We start from the raw sequence: 17079 nt of genomic DNA on the forward strand, positions 1-17079 counted from the left end.
ATGGGATTGGGATGCATGCCGCAGCAGACCATATTGGCTTTATATTAGCGCTTGGACAGGATCTGCCCCTCTAGAGTCTGACATACCAGCATTGAGTACAGGTACCGTAGAGTGTTAAGTGACTTAGTGTGATAAGTGAGAGTTGAGACAGTCAGTTTGAGTACTCTGAGAGTGTGAGTACATGAGGTTATCATTTTGAAGAATTACATGTAGCATGCACTTTTGACATGTAGATATAGAGATGTCACATTCCTCATATCAGTCATTCTTGGCATGTTTTATCGTTGTTAAGGTTAAACTATTAAATACTTGAAAGCATGTCTACATTCCTGTACTGTGTATCATTTGATTATGAGTTCTCTATGATATTACTGTCATATTTCTTGTCATAATTGTACTGTTGTAATCTGGTTTGGATTGTACCTTTCTGAGCTCGTCACTGCTTTTAGTCCAGGGTTAGTCTTGTTACTTATTGAGTACATTTAGTCGGTTGTACTCGTACTACACTATGCACTTCGTGTGCAGGTCCAGGTACTTCGAGGCACGACGGCTGCTAGCTTTGGAGCTTTAGCTATTCGAGGACTATTGAGGTAGCTGCCTTGGCGTCCGCAGACCTTGATTCTCCTTCTTTTTAGGTTATTTGTACTGTTCTATCTTTCTAGATAGTGTTTAGCAATCAGAACATGTTGTCGTTTAGATGCTCATGTACTCAGTGACACCCAAATTTTGGGGAATTTTGTATTGAGTTGTGATGTTTTTCTAATCAGTTATTATGAGATTTTTACTATTTAAGCTTATTTCTGTTTGTTTTAAATTAAATATGCGTGATTATTTGTGAGTTTTCGATTTGCCTAGTTTTGCTATAGGCGTCATCACGACATGTGATATTTTGGGTCGTGACAAGTTGGTATCAGAGCCTAGGTTACATAGGTCTCATGAGTCATGAGCAGGTTTAGTAGAGCCGGATCGGTACGGAGACGTTTGTACTTATCTTCGAGAGGCTGCCGAACCATTAAGAAAACTTCACTTTCTTGTACTCTTGTCGTGCGAGTTTTGTTATTTCAAAAACTAAGCTTTTGTTATTCTATTCTCTCACAGATGTGAGGACACGTGCTACCGGATTGGGCGGACAACCACCAGTACCACCAGCTAGGGCCATGAGAGGTCGGGGCCGCGGTAGAGGCCGAGATGCAGCTCGTACAGCAGTTATAGCAGCACCTGTAGACCCACCAGTTGCTCCAGCTCATGAGTAGATTCAGGATGTAGTTGAGCTTGTGGGACTAGCTTAGGCACCAGTTATGCCCATTGTGATTCCAGTCCTTCAGGAGGCTCTGGCCTAGATATTGACTGTTTGCACTAGCGTGGCTTAGGAGGTTTCAGTTCCGGCCACGCCAGCCACTTCTTTGGTCGGGGGTCTGATCTTTTTAGGGGCATATTTGGTACGACTTCTTTGATCACAGACAACAATAACGTCACCAATATGAGCATATCGACAACTGCTAGCTCCTATGATTGGAATACACATCAATTCTTGAGCCCCGCTGTTATCCACTACATTTAAATGGGTCTAAGGTTGAATCATTTTTTTAATCTGTTCCTTGAATGCAAAGGGAGAAGAAAAAAAATAAATACTCCCACCGGCCGTACTCCAAAGCAAGTGGTGCAGGAACTTCAGACACCAGGGAGTACTACCAGCCCATCCGGTTGTAGTTTCTCAAGCCTAAGTGGATCCCACTATGAGTGATGAGGAGCATAAGAGACTAGAGAGGTTTGGGAGGCTCAAGCCCCCATCATTCAGTGGGGCTAAGTTAAAGGATGCTCATGACTTCTTTGATGGGTGCCAGCGGATTCTTCGCACGGCGGGTATTCTGGAGACTAGTAGGGTCTCTTTTACAACTTTTTAGTTGTCGGGGGTAGCCTTCTGATGGTGGGAGGCCTATGAGCGGAGCAGGCTAGCCAGTGTTACACCACTTACATGGCACGAGCTCTCCGTTCTCTTATTATAGAAGTTTGTGCCACCGACCCGTAGGGATGAGTTACATAGGTAGTTTGAGCAGCTATGCTAGGAGGGTATGTCTATGACCCAGTACGAGATGATATTTTCAGAGTTGGCTCATCACACAATCTGGTTGGTTTACATAGAAAGGGAGAGTATTAGGAGGTTCATTGATGGCCTCAACTATGGATTGCGCTTTGTTATGACTCGAGAGATTGCATCAGGTGCTATGTTCGACGAGGTGGTTGATATTCCTCGGCAACTTGAGCAGGTCTGTAGTCAGGAGCTGAGGAAAGGGAGGCCAAGATGCCTCATGGTTTGGGTGGTTTTAGTTGTGTTTATTTTGAAGGGCAGTCTAACCACAGCAGGGGTCGACTTATAGGCCCGCCCAGATGGCTCGTCCGGTTCATCGTGGTGCATTAGCTAGCCATGGTACAAACAGTGCTCGTCCGGGACAGTCATATCTCAGTGCCTTCCCAGCTCAGAGCTCATCTCGTGCTCTAGCAGTTCAGGGTTTATTTGTGCCAGGTTCTTCAATCAGTTATTCTGGTTCTCGGGGCCCGATTCTGTCTCCACCACCATTGACGAATCGGAGTTACTACGAGTGTGGGGAATTTGGACATGTGATGAGGTATTGTCTCCGTCTCTTGAAAGGTCCAGTTCATCAGAGGGGTCAAGCTATGACTTCTGCACCAGTTACTTTATCACCTGCTCAGCCAGCTCGGGATGGGGCTCAGGAAGCTAAAGGGTCGCCCTAGAGGGGGAGGCCTATCTGGTGGTGGTCAGGCTCGATGCTAGGCTTTCCCTGCTAGGCCAGAGTCCGTTTCATCAGACGCAGTGATCACATGTATTGTATCAGGATGCCATAGGGATGCTTCTATATTATTTGACCCTTGTTCAACTTATTCGTATGTATCATCATATTTTGCTCGTTTTCTGGATATGCCCCGTGAGTCCTTAGTCTCACCTGTTCATGTATCTATGCAGGTGGGCAATTCTATTGTTGTGGACTATGTGTATCAGTCGAGTGTGGTGACTATTAGAGAATTGGAGACTAGAGTTGATCTCTTATTGCTTAGTATGATTGATTTTGGCGTGATTCTAGGTATGGATTGGTTATCCACATGCCATGCTATTCTGTATTGTCACGCTAAGACTATGACGTTGGCGATGTTGAGGTTACCTAGGATCGAGTGGAGAGGTTCTCTACACTATGTTCCCAATAGGGTGATTTCATATCTAAAGGCCCAACGGATGGTTAGGAAAGGGTGTTTGTCATATTTGGCCTTTGTGAGGGATGTTGATGTTGTTACTACTACTATTGATTATGTCCAATAGTAGCGAGACTTTCCGGATGAGATTCCTGCAGACCTATTGGGCAAGCCACTCTACAGGGATATTGATTTTGGCATTGACTTGGTGCCGGGCACTCAGCCCATTTCAATCTCTCTATACCGTATGGCACCAACAAAGTTGAAGAAATTGAAATAGCAGCTTCAGGAGATTCTTGAAAAGGGGTTCACTAGGCCTAGTGTGTCTCTTTGGGGTGCACTGATTCTTTTTGTGAAGAAGAAGGATGGTACTATGCGGATGTGCATCGACTATAGGCAGTTGAACAAAGTTACAATTAAGAACAAATATCCTTTGTCGCACATTGATGACTTATTTAACTAGCTTCAAAGGGCGAGAGTGTTCTCCAATATTGATTTGAGGTCTGGGTATCACCAGTTGAAGATTCGGGACTCGGATATTCTGAAGATCACATTCAAGACCCGCTATGGTCACTATGAGTTCCTTGTGATGTCCTTTGGGGTGACCAATGCCCCAGCAGCATTCTTGCATCTAATGAACAGTGTATCCCAACCATATCTTCATTCGTTTGTCATAGTATTTATTAATGATATCCTGGTGTACTCACGTAGCTAGGAGGAGCATGCACAACATTTCAGGATTGTACTACAGATGTTGAGGGAGGAGAAGCTTTATGCCAAGTTCTCCAAGTGTGAGTTTTGGCTCAGTTCGGTTCTTGGAGAACGTAGTGTACAGTGAGGGGATTGTGGAGGATCCAAATAAGACAGAGGCGGTTCAGAGTTTTCCCAGACCGTCTTCAGCAATTGAGATTCGGAGTTTCCTCGGCTTGGCCGGATATTATCATCGCTTCGTGGAGGTTTTCTCGTCCATTGCAGCTCCTTTTACCAGGTTGACCAAGAAGAGTGCGCCATTCAGGTGGTCGGATAAGTGTGAGGAGAGCTTTCGGAAGCTCAAGACTACCTTGACCACAACCCCAGTTCTAGTTTTGCCTTCAGCATCGGGTTCTTAAACAGTGTATTATGATGCTTCTCGGATTAGTATTGGGTGTGTATTGATGCAGGATAGATTAATTGCTTATGTTTCATGTCAGTTGACGCCTCATGAGAAGAACTATCTCGTTCATGATTTGAAGTTGGCAGCCATCAATCATGCATTGAAGATTTGGAGGCATTATCTCTACGGTGTGTCTTGTGAGGTATTTACGGATCATCAGAGTCTCCAGCACTTGTTCAAGCAAAAGGATTTAAATTTGAGGCAGCGGAGATGGTTGGAGCTGCTAAAGGACTATGATATTACCATTTTGTATCATTCTGGGAAGGCCAACGTGGTGGTCGATGCCTTGAGTAGAAAGGAGGTGAGTATGTGTAGCCTTGCATTTATTCCTGTTGGTGAGAGACTGCTTGCATGAGATGTTCAGTCCTTGGCCAATCAGTTTGTGAGGCTAGATGTTTCAGAGCCTAGCCGGGTTCTAGCTTGTGTGATTTCTCGTTCTTCCTTATATGATCGCATCCGAGAGCGTCAGTATGATGACCCCCATTCGCATGTCCTTAAGGACACGGTTCAGCACGGTGATGCCAATGAAGTTTCTATTGGGGATGATGGGGTGTTGCGGATGCAGGTTCGGATTTTTGTGCCCAATCTAGATGGGCTACGTGAGTTGATTCTTGAGGAGGCCCATAGTTCGTGGTACTACTCATCTAGGTTCCGTAACGATGTATCAGGATCTGAGGCAGCACTATTGGTGGATGAGGATGAAGAATGATATAGTGGGGTTTTTAGCTCGATGCTTAAATTGTCAGTAGGTGAAGTACGAGCATCAGATAGGGTGGATTGCTTCAGAGGCTTGAGAATCCCGAGTGGAAATGGGAGCGTATCACCATGGACTTCGTAGTTGGGCTTCCACGGACTTCGAGGAAATTTGATGCTATTTGGGTGATTGAGGATCGGTTGACCAAGTCCGCACATTTCATTCTAGTTGGGACTACCTATTCTTTGGAGCGGTTGGCTTAGATCTATATATGCGAGATTGTTCTCCTTCACGGTGGGCCGGTGTCCATCATCTCAGATCAGGGCACATAGTTTGCATCGTAGTTTTGGAGAGCAGTGCAGTGAGAGTTCGGCACGCGAGTTGAGTTAAGTACAACATTCCACACTCAGACGGACAGTCCGAGCGCACTATTCAGATATTGGAGGATATGATACGTGCTTGTGTCACAGATTTTGGGTGTTCTTGGGATCAGTTTCTGCCGCTTGCAGAGTTTGCCTACAGTAACTACCAATCGAGTATTCAGATGGCTTCATATGAGGCCTTGTATGGGAGATGGTGTCGATCTACAGGATGCTTTGGACAAAGCTAAGTTGATTCAGGATCGGCTTCGCATGTCACAGTCTAGACAGAAGATTTACGCCGATCGGAAGGTTCGTGATGTTGCTTACATAGTGGGAGAGAAGTTATTACTCAGATTTTCACCCATGAAGGGTGTTGTGAGGTTCCGGAAGAAGGCAAGTTGAGCCCTCGGTATATTGGGCCTTTTGAGGTACTTGGGAGGATTGGAGAGGTGGCTTAAAAGCTTGCATTGCCACCTAGTCTATCTAGTGTTCATCTAGTGTTTCATGTTTCCATGCTCCAGAAGTATTTTGGCGATCCATCTCATGTTTTGGACTTCAACACAGTTCAGTTAGATGGGGATTTGACTTATGAGGTGGAGCTGGTGGCCATTTTGGATTGGCAGGTTCGAAAGTTGAGGTCAAGGAATATAGCTTCGGTGAAGGTGCGGTTGAGAGGTCAGCCAGTCAAGGAGGCTACTTGGGAGACTAAGCGGGAGATGTGGAGCAGATATCCATGACTATTTGAGACTCCAAGTACTGATTCTAGACCCGTTCGAAGACGAACGATTATTTAAGAGGGGAGAATGTAATGACCCGGTCGGTCGTTTTGAGTATTATAGCCCGGTTCCCATATTTATTGCTTATAATCTGCTCATTTGTTGTTATGTGACTCGCCGGGGTGGTTAGTTTGGTTTCGGGGATGTTTCGGAATGAGTTGGGACACTTAGTCCCAGAATTGGAAGACTAAGTTGAAAGAGTTGACCGGATGTTGACTTATATGCAAATGACTCCAGAATGGAGTTTTGATGGTTCCGATTGTTCCGTACGGTGATTTTGGACTTAGTAGTGTGTTTGGTTTGTGATTCGGAGGTACATAGGTGATTTTGGCTTGAATTGGCGAAAGTTGGAAAAATAGAAGTTATGAGAGTTACGAAGATTGACCGAGAGTTGACTTTGGGGTTATCCTGCTCGAATTTTAGTTCCAGAAGTTGGAATATGTCTGTTGTGTCATTTATGTCTTGTTTGCAAAATTTGAGGTCAATTAGAGGTGATTTGATAGGTTTCGGCATCGATTATAGAAGTTGGAAATTCATTATTTAAATAGGCTTGAATTGGGGTGCGATACGTATTTTTGATGTTGTATTATGTGATTTGAGATTTCGAGCGAGTTCGTACCGTGTTTTAGGAGGTGTTGGTATATTTGTATGGGGTCCCGGGAGCCTCGGGTTTGATTCGGATTGAATTCGAGTTGAGAATTGGACTTAGGAAAAATGCTGGAGCTTCAGTTCTGGTGCAATCACACCTGCGAAGGAGTTTCCGCTGGTGCGACGCCACAGAAGCATCTCAGGATTGCAGATGCTTATTTTGCTAGGCCACTAGTGGGTTGCAGGTGTGAGGGGTATGCCTCATCTGCGAGCCCGCAGATGTGTCTTGTGTTCCGCAGAAGCGGATATGGGCAGTGTGGCTGGGATCGCATAAGCTATGATTTGTCCGCAGATGCGGTCCCGCTGGTGCGAAGAGGGGACCACAGGTGCGCATAGTCAGGGGTCTAGTGTTCTTCGCAGAAGCGACATTTTCTCCGCCAAAGCGGGATCGCAGGTGCGACCCCTAGCTTTGCAGGTGCGAAATACCTGGGGCAGAGTATATATTTGAAGGGATCCGAGATTATATTCATTTTTGGACTTTGGGAGCTCGGATTGAGGCGATGTTTGAAGGGGTTTTTGCTAGATTTGGAGAGGTAAGGAACTTTTGGTCGTTTTTATCTAATTATATTTATTACCCACTATATTTTCCCCATAGATTTGGTGTTTTTGAGATGAAAATTGGGGATTATTTACCCATGTATTGGGGAGTAATAATTGGAGATTTGAGTGACGATTTGGTGTCGGAATTTGGTATTTTGGTATGGTTGGGCTCGTGATTGAATGGGTGTTCGAATTTTATTATTTTTGTTGGATCCCGAGATGTGGGCCCGGGGTTGACTTTTTGAGTTAACGTTTTGACTTTCTTTAAAGAACTTAGCTTATTCATGTGGAATTGATTCCTATAGCTCGTGTTGATTGTGTTAATTTTTTTGTGGCTAGATTTGAGTCGTGCGGAGGCCGATTCGCGAGGCAAGGACTTGTTGGAGTAGATATTTGCACGGTTTGAGGTAAGTAACACTTCTAAACATGGTTTTGAGGGTATGAATCCCCGAAATACGTGTTATGTGGTTGGTGTTGAGGTGACGCACTTGCTATGTGATGGGCGTGTGGGCATGCACCGTTGTAATTGTGACCCGGTCGATTCCGTGGTAATGTGTAGTCATCAAACCTTGTTGCTATTCATGTGATCCCTATGTGTTAGAGTAATTAAGCTGCAATCCATGTTAGAAATCATATTAGGCGATATGCTTATCCTGTTGAGACCCACTGGGGTTCTTTATGTTGTTGAATTATTTGCTTAAATGGAAATTTTGTACTCAGTCACATCCATCATCTACATATCATATTTCAGTATCTGTTACTATTTAATATTGTATCATATATCATTGTTTGGGCTAATTGGCATGAGATTTGTGAGCCCGAGAGACTGGAGAGATTGATGACTGAGTTGGGGCTTGAGAGTCATATTGTGAGAGAGGTTGTGGATCGGGTTGCACGCCGCAGCAAGCCTTCTTGGCTTTATATATATTATTATTATATGGATCGGGCTACACGTCGCAGCATGCCTTATAAGCATTACTATTATGAGATTGGGCTGCACGCCGTAGCAGGCCAAATTGGCTTTCTATTAGCGCTTGGGCAGGATCCGCCCCTCCGGAGTCTGACATACCGATAGTGAGCGTAGGTACTGTATAGTGCTGAGTGGCTGAGTGTGATGAGTGAGAGTTGAGACAGTCAGATTGAGTACTCTGAGAGTGTTAGTACGTGACATAATCATTGTGATGCATTACATGTGGCATGAACTTTTGACATGTAGATATAGAGGTGTGACATTCCTCATATCAGTCATTCTTGGCATATTTTTTCCGTGTTAAGCTTAAATTGTTAAATACTTGAAAGCATGTCTACATTCTTGTACTGTGTACCGTTTGATTATGAGTTCTTTGTGATATTACTGTCATATTTCCTGTCATAACTTTACTGTTGTAATCTGGTTTGGACTGTACCTTTCTAAGCTCGTCACTGCTTTCAGCCCAGGGTTAGTCTTATTACTTATTGAGTACATTGGGTCGGTTGTACTCATACTACACTCTGCACTTCGTGTGCAAATCCAGGTACTTCGGGGCACGGCGGCTGCTAGCTTTGGAGCTTTATCTGTTCAGAGACTATTGAGGTAGTTGTTCGGCGTCCGCAGACCTTGATTTCCTTCTTTTCTGTTTATTTGTACTGTTCTATCTTTCTAGATAGTGTTTAGTAGTCAGACTATGTTCTCGTTTAGATGCTCATGTACTCAGTGACACCCGAATTTTGGGGAATTTTGTATTGAGTTGCGGTATTTTAATTATTAGTTATTATGAGATTTTTACTACTTAATCTTATTTCAGTTTGTTTTAAATAAAAGATGTGTGGTTATTTGTGAGTTGCCGGCTAGTATTGCGATAGGCGCCGTCATGACATGTGAGATTTTGGGTCGTGACAAAATCCCAAAGTTGTACCAGTTCCTTTAAAGTGCCATCATATTGTCGTTTCACAAGATCTCCAGGAATATCTTGACAGAAACCAAACTGCCGATTGAATCTATGAGGGTTATTTGGCCTTATGAAGAATCCATCATCACGCCTAGCGGTGACGTAACTCGAACGGAGGCTAATGAATTAATCACTCCAAGAATTGGAAAGTTGGCCTTTATCCACAATAGGCCTCCTTGGGTTGTACCAAGGCCAAATGGTGAAGATGGCGAGCATCCACATCTTCAAACAGTCGTCGCGCCCCCGGAAGATCAAAGTACTTAGCAACTTTCTCTCCAGCGATTTTGCACATACGAGTGCCACTATGATCACACTTAGCCTGGTGGTGAGTGTCAAAATACTCGCTAATCCATCCATAGACATAATGTATAGGAAAAGTTATATTGTTGGCGCCCAAGTCTGAAGAGGTTGAGATTTCTCTCAAGCCTTGGTAAATGCTCGCTAAGACTAAATGGCCAATGAAAACTGCTCTCCATAAGCCATTAAGCTTGAAACCTTTAATACGCTAGGATGGATGTTATCAACCTTCTTAGTTGGAAGGACGAACTTACAAAGACAACATGCAAGGAAAGAAGCCAAGTTTGTCTCTTCTCTGAGAGATTATTCCATGGCTAACTCAATAAGAGGAGCATTATCTTCTTCAGTTCGCTGCAAAAATGACTTGTCAAGATAGCCAGATGGATTGTGACTCGACCTTGGCTTGTTAGCTCATTTTTTTGACACTCGTTGTGGAGGCTCTTTGTATCTGTTTGGTCCTTTGAACCAAATGCTCACCCAATCACGAAAAGAGACCTCTTTAGAATCACCATCTGAAAGTCGATAAAATGTTAATAGCAAGTATGCACAAGTTTTAGGAAGAAATGGCTTCCCACGTTGAACTGCTTGCATCAACTCTTGGGCTGAAGGGACAACTGCATCGTAGAAAATCCCATATAGGAAGGCCTCCTATCACGCGCAAATCCCACAGTGAAATGGAGATCTCGCCAATTCAAGAACAAGTTGTATTAGTCGAAGGATGCCAAAGTTCGCAAAATGACTGAAACACATTTTTATTGAAGTCATATGTGAAAAAAGAAAGGATGGCATCGTAAACCTTGGTGCATTCCAGCATCTCCTTGTTGCGCAGAAGGGTATCTTCCACCCATTCCTAATAGCAAGGTGTGTATTGAACCTCGCCAAATCCAGAATGAGGATAACTCCAAGATGCAAGACCTTCATCAGAAGGTTTGGGGCTAGCAGACACAGTTGTATGATCATGAGTCGACGATTTCTACAGAAGAACCTTTGTGTTGGTAGCCTTGCTAGAGAAGTTTTCGAGGATATCGAATTCCTCCTTCGTTGACCATTCTGAAAGATGAAGCAAAGAGTCAGGAGACTGCCTTATTAGCGGAAAAGCATCAATCACTGGGAAGTTGACTTTCAGTTGAATAACTTCGGTATGGATCTTTTTTATACCCCGCAATCTCAAGAAATGGATATGGAATTTCGTGATCCTTGAACTGCACCATGATAGCTTGATATCAAAATCAAGTTGTAACTCTCCAGAACAACAAACAAAAAGAAAAGAAAGAATGGAAGAGCTAAAATAAATAAAACGACGCTGCCAAAAGAGACAATGCACCAACAAAATAAAAATAAAAATATTTTGTCAAGGCACTTAAAGTTGTCAAAGGCAAATCATCCAAAATTCAGGATCATGTTCGAAGTATTATCTGTGCAAATCCAAAAAGCATATGGAACTAATTTTTATGGATGTTATAGTTCCAGAAGTCCTCTTTAAAATGGGATAAACGGATTGAGGTTCAGACGTGTCTGCAAAGAAATATGATTTTTTTAGTCAGGGCGTGAAAAGCTGTAAAAAGTATAACACCAGAAATAAAGTACTGAGTTCAAACGAGTATCTACTATTATACTAAGAACCTGGATCTGATTTTTGTGTATATTGTAGTCCCAGAAGTCCTCTTTCCAATGGTGTAAGAGGATTGTGGTTTGGTCGTGTCTTCATAAAGATATGATTGTTTTAGTCAGCGCGCAAAGCTGAGTTCAGAAGATTACCTGTGTAAATTCACTTGGAATTTGAACCTAATTCGGTGTAGATTGTAGTCTCGGAAGTCTACTTCACGACACCGAAGACGGATTGCAATTTCAATATATCTACAAAAAGATATGTTTTTTTTCTCGTGAAGACGCGCAAAGATGAAGGATCAGCAACTGAATTCGAAGTCAAGTTTTGAAATTCGCCTAAAAAATGGCAGCAACTTTTATATGTAATGTAGCACCTGAAACATAGTCCCGTTTCAAGAATTTAGTTCGTACCTGGTCCTAGTGCTTGGAAAAGAACTTTATCCTCGCTAGAATGAAGCAAGGTGTTGCTGCGACGAATGATGTTACGCTTCCGACATTGCTATTAAAGGTGGCAAGTCTCGCGAGAATTATAAAGTAGATAACTTAACATCAGTAGATGACTTGAACCAAAGACCTCGCTGTGAAGTAAATCATCGCACCTCTCGATAAAGGCAATGTTCAGTTTATTAGCTAACGACATGAAAATTAATGATTGTGCAAGAACGGAGTCCAAATAACAAACATCTGGCTTGCAATATATTAACTGCATGAGTTGGGCGTCTAATAGGTATTAGAACTACTTGCTACGAGGGATACAGGAACTCCAACAAAGATTTTAGGTAGCAAAGGAACAAAACTGAGCAATGATAATAAAGAAAGCCAAACAATTTCGCAGAGCGAATCACCTATCAAATGCTACCCAGCAAAGAGAGCTTAATGTGTATCTTAACAAGTTTGGATACATAATTATGCATCATGATCTACCCTTTTATAGGCGTAGGAAAGTAGCAGGTAAACTCAAAAGAGGCAAGAATCGCAGGATAGTGATAACTCCATCCGAATCAAATTGAGGATTTCAACGGAAAAGATTTTGAGTAATCAAAAAATTGAAGTTTATCCATGTTCTGATAACGATGTGTTTTGTTTCATGATTAAGGGAGTAAAGAGGTTTGGAATTACCGCAGGCTACGAACAATTCGGCTTTGCCTCGCTCCTACTCAATATGGGCTCATATTAAAGCCCCAAAGCTTAAGGGGTTTATTTCGAGCACGTTCTTTTGGAAATTCTAAGTCAGCTCAAGGCCCAAGTTGACCATCATTACCAATTGAAGCCTAGTCATCGAGGTTCGGCAAATCTACACCGTCAAGTCTTGAAGTTGGGGTATTTGTCACATACAGAATTTTATGGACTAAAGTCTGCGACAAATTCATAAATTCAAGAAATGGTTAGCCTAAATTAAGTTTAATTATTGAAGTCCAACATGGATTTAAATTAAAATCTAATTTTATTTGGGTTGGCTTATTTAATTGGACTTCAAAAAATGAGTCCGTTTCGCTAGCCCGAAGTCCAAATGGCTAAAATTACATTCTAAAGCCCAAACAAAGGCCACATGTCAAATTACATGGCGCCGAGTCAAAAGAAGTGGCCAATAAATCTTGCCACGTATTAAGCGACATGGCATGACTTAGTCAAGTTAACTGGCCAATAAAAGCATGCAAAGTGTAACTAAATGAGATACGTTCATAATTCAAATGGACCAATCAAATCATAGCAAAACCTTTTGGCTTTATATCTACCATTATAAATATAGAGCTTGCATACGGCTAAAAATAATAACATAGAGTGAAAAACATCAAGAAAAGCTGGAGAAGCTCCAAGAAAGCATCTAATGTCTTCTTCTACATTGGCGATCTTCATTCGTGAACAAATTCAACAACGTAGTACAACTCAAGAATCCAAGAGGTGGCTCCAAATCTTCTGTTCGTGATAGCTAAATCTCAAATCATTGTTTGTGACGGCCATCAAACTGTTCGTGATGGATCCCGTCCTTTCAAGAATAAACCAAGAATCCTTGAAGCGACATTTGTGAGGAGAAGAACCAGAGGACGTCATTTGCAGATCTAGTGACATTCTGGAGATTGCAACCCAAGTCGACTCTTCATATTACATTTTGTAATTTGTAACCATATTCTTATCTTGAATATTACAGATTTGAATTTGTTGTTATAGAGACTTTTGCAGAAGTTGCTCCTCCGTAATGGCTTCTTCAGTTTGATGTTTTGGTGGTCGCTCAAATTCCTTCTTTTCATTCTCTGTCTCGACGGCAAAAATTTTCGAGAGCCTATCTTTGCGGTCAAAGCTTAAAGCTCGCCAACGATTGATGTAATCTACTATGGGTTAATCTATACCTTATCTAGTGTTGGTCAATTTACGACGAATGCTATCAAAACAATTGAGGAACTCACTTTTATGTTGCTCCCAACAATTAATTGACCTGGGCTCTATGTTTGTAAACCAATCGAAGGCGTTTTCTTTCGACGAACGAACAAATTCTTTACAAGGAGCTCGCCGTTTGTACCAACACTGCTACAAGTTTCAACAAAATGGGAAATGTGTTATCTTTGGTGGTTGACAACCAGTTGGCATAGGTAAATAATCTATCTGCTTTGTGTAAGATCCGCAAAACTGCAATGCGTTTTGCGATGGTCCACTATATTGAGCTTTGATAATGTTTGTTATTATATCTTGCAGTTGTTGGATGGATAACGCTGCAGCTGAAGTAGACTAATCAGCATTTTGTACAATAACGAACTTTGCATGAGATTTGGCAGCAACCTCCGCTTGCGGTGTTGAATGGTGACTTGACTCGCCACGGTTGTAGAGTTCCAACTTGCTTATGGGTTTGAAAATTTCTCGATCTTTGTCCTCAACAAATTTCTTTAAAGCTTTGACTGTTTGCATCACCATAGCAAGTTGCTTATCCACATTAGTTGCGTTGATCACCATGGCACTAACCACATTGGAAGTTAACGAATTTTTCAAATCCTCAAATCTGCTAAAGTTGGAGCACGTTTGAGGAAGTTGTTGGAAAACCATAATAAGATGTTTCCCCTAGAGATTATAATTGTCACTACTTGTTTGTTCTTGGATGGAACACCATAACTCCTTTTTAAGGCCATCACAGTAGACAACTTTGCAGTATGTAGATTTGATCTATCAAATAAAGAGATGAGGGAAAAGTTAGAAAACAAATAACTACAATAACAAAATTAATATGATAAATAATTACTTTATTGATTTGTGTTTATTAGTACAACTTTGTTTGTGTCTCTTGATTCTAATACGTGATTTGTTCGCCTTGATCGGAGGGGTGATGAAGTGTCTTTCTCGAATGAAGGATGAACTATTAATGATGTGTAGAATGGTTCTTTGAGCAGCACTTTGGATTGTTCTTGAGGAAAAGACTTCTCGCGAACTCTCCTTTTTGTTATAGACTTGTAGAGGAAGATATTGAACACCTTTAGCTCTCTCCTTTCACCGGTCAAGTTGTCTTCGGAAGGAGTATGTCACTCCTTTATATATGTATGAGCTAGGGTTTAAGTGGAGTAGTCTCCAAGAAACCCTAAATTAATTTTAATTTTGGACTCAAAGAAAATGCATTGGGATTTATCTTGTAGGGGCTCCACATTAATGCCTAACCAAAATGTAACTGGATTTAAATTAAGTCACTTAATTTTGACTTTTATAAATTCAAATTTATTAACCCAGTATGTCTTGAGTTTATGTCTAGCCAAAATTTAATATGGGCGCATCCAATAAAATTTCAGTGTCTACAAATATTTCTTAATTATAAGTGGAGTTAATTGAATAGCTGCTTCACATCCTCTCCTCCACCCTCACTTCATGCCCTTCGTTTTCTTTTTTTCAACATTAGATATTTCGTCACACATACTCTCTTTTGACATTAGATATTTCTCTTTTTCACATTATCCATGTTTATTTTCTGGGTGCCCTCACCTAAAATTTAAGAAATTTTGTTGGTGATGGAAATGCGATTGAGGCGAGAGTGCACTCGGGGAACATGCAAGAGTGATTAAAAATACCCATTTTTTCATTGTTTTATTTTTATTTTAAATTTAGTACTTGGTTAATGAAATAAATGAAAGCATAAAATTGAATGAGTACATAGGAAAATGATCTAGCCTTTTAAATTTTTTTGTCCATGTGGCATGTATGCAAATGACTATTGAGAAGTACAGGAGCTTAAATTAAATTGAAGGACTGATCTTATCCAGTGTTTTAAAGGCACGGGTGTTTACTCGTTAAACAATACAGTTGAATTTGTATCGTGATTTATAGACAAGTGAATCGATTTTACCCAAAACTAGTAAATATATAAGAACAAAAATAAGATTATTAAATTAAATTAAAGAATATTACAAGCCTGGCTAAGAACTTAGCCCTTCCGATGGCAAGAGTGAGAACAACGTTCAAGAACTAAGACTGTGAGTAATATGAAAGTAGATTATAGCTTTTTTGTGTATAAAGTGTTTCGCCCCACCAAATCGTGCTAGTTCTCCTATTTATAGCCTTATTTAGGGAGAGTAGATCCCCAAATCAAGCTCCTCTTGAATGAGAATAAAACCGTCATTGATGGATGCATAACAGTTGGCTATAAATGCTGATATTCCATGTAACGGCTGCTCATTGAATTATATCTGATATCAAATCTTCGAATCTTTATTGTCGGCTACTCCGCCTTCGTAATTCATCCAGCATCGGTCACATGCTTACATCTGATGCCAGTTATTTGCTGACCTATGTCCCACCCATCTTCAATTACACGCATCACTTCATCATTCGTCCAACTGTCACTAACTAATTTTACCCCATACAGAGAGTCCCCCTATTTTTCAGTGACGCGACTTAGTGTTATCGGGAAGTAGATAAAAAAAAAAATATTTTTTGGCGGAAAAGTTGCTGAATGGTCTTTGACGCTTGAAAAGAAGCACCTCATCTCGCATTTAATGACCGAACACTTGTTGCTCCGTGATTCAGTAAATATTTTCTCCAGTTTTTGAGGTAATCATGACCATGATTTTTGCCGTCTATAAATTCTTCACTACTCATCATTTTTACTCCTTACTTTCATAACTCCTTCTTCTTCCTTGATTCTCCTTAGAACCCTTCTGCAACATTTAACTTTCTCAGTAAAATGTTTCTTCACAATTACGTCTTCAAGCACTACTGCCCTCGGAAACTTTGGCCTTTTCTTCGGAGGGGGCCCAAAAAAACCAAAATAAAGGAATTTGAGGCTGAGTCCGAATCTCCTACCGTGAACTCCATCATACCTCTTAAACTTAGTATGAAATCTGACCTTCATGAACAGAAAGTACCTCGAAATTCTAAGAGTGAGAGATTCTGATCTGCTCATAGGTACCCTTCTTCCATTCGTCCTCTTAGCATTCCTGCCATGAAGGAGGAATATAATTGGAAAAACATTGAAATCCTCACCCCCAATGAGGTAGAAAGAGTTACATTCTCCAAGCCAGGGTTCATGTATGTTTACACATACCCTTTCACTCTAAGAGCGGGTGAAGGAAATAACCCAATAATCATAAAGTTTTGCCACTGTTACCAAGTATGTTTGGCACAAGTAGGCCTATCTGTGTGGCATACAGTGGCTTGCCTCCGCCAATTGTGCTCTGAGATCGGGGAAGCCCTAAATCTCGCACATATGATGAACATCTACTCCCCAAAGATATTTCGTGAGGGTGCGCTAAATCTTAGCAAATGCGGTCATCATGCTCTCCTTACTAGTGTTGATGATGACAATGACCGTGGATTGATGGAATGGTTCATTGTCATTGCTACTAGGAACATCATCCCGTCTACAACACCAGCTTTTCCCAAATCATGGAATCTT

Source organism: Nicotiana tomentosiformis, chromosome 11 (genome assembly GCF_000390325.3).
Source record: "Nicotiana tomentosiformis chromosome 11, ASM39032v3, whole genome shotgun sequence".
NCBI classification, from domain to species: domain Eukaryota; kingdom Viridiplantae; phylum Streptophyta; class Magnoliopsida; order Solanales; family Solanaceae; genus Nicotiana; species Nicotiana tomentosiformis.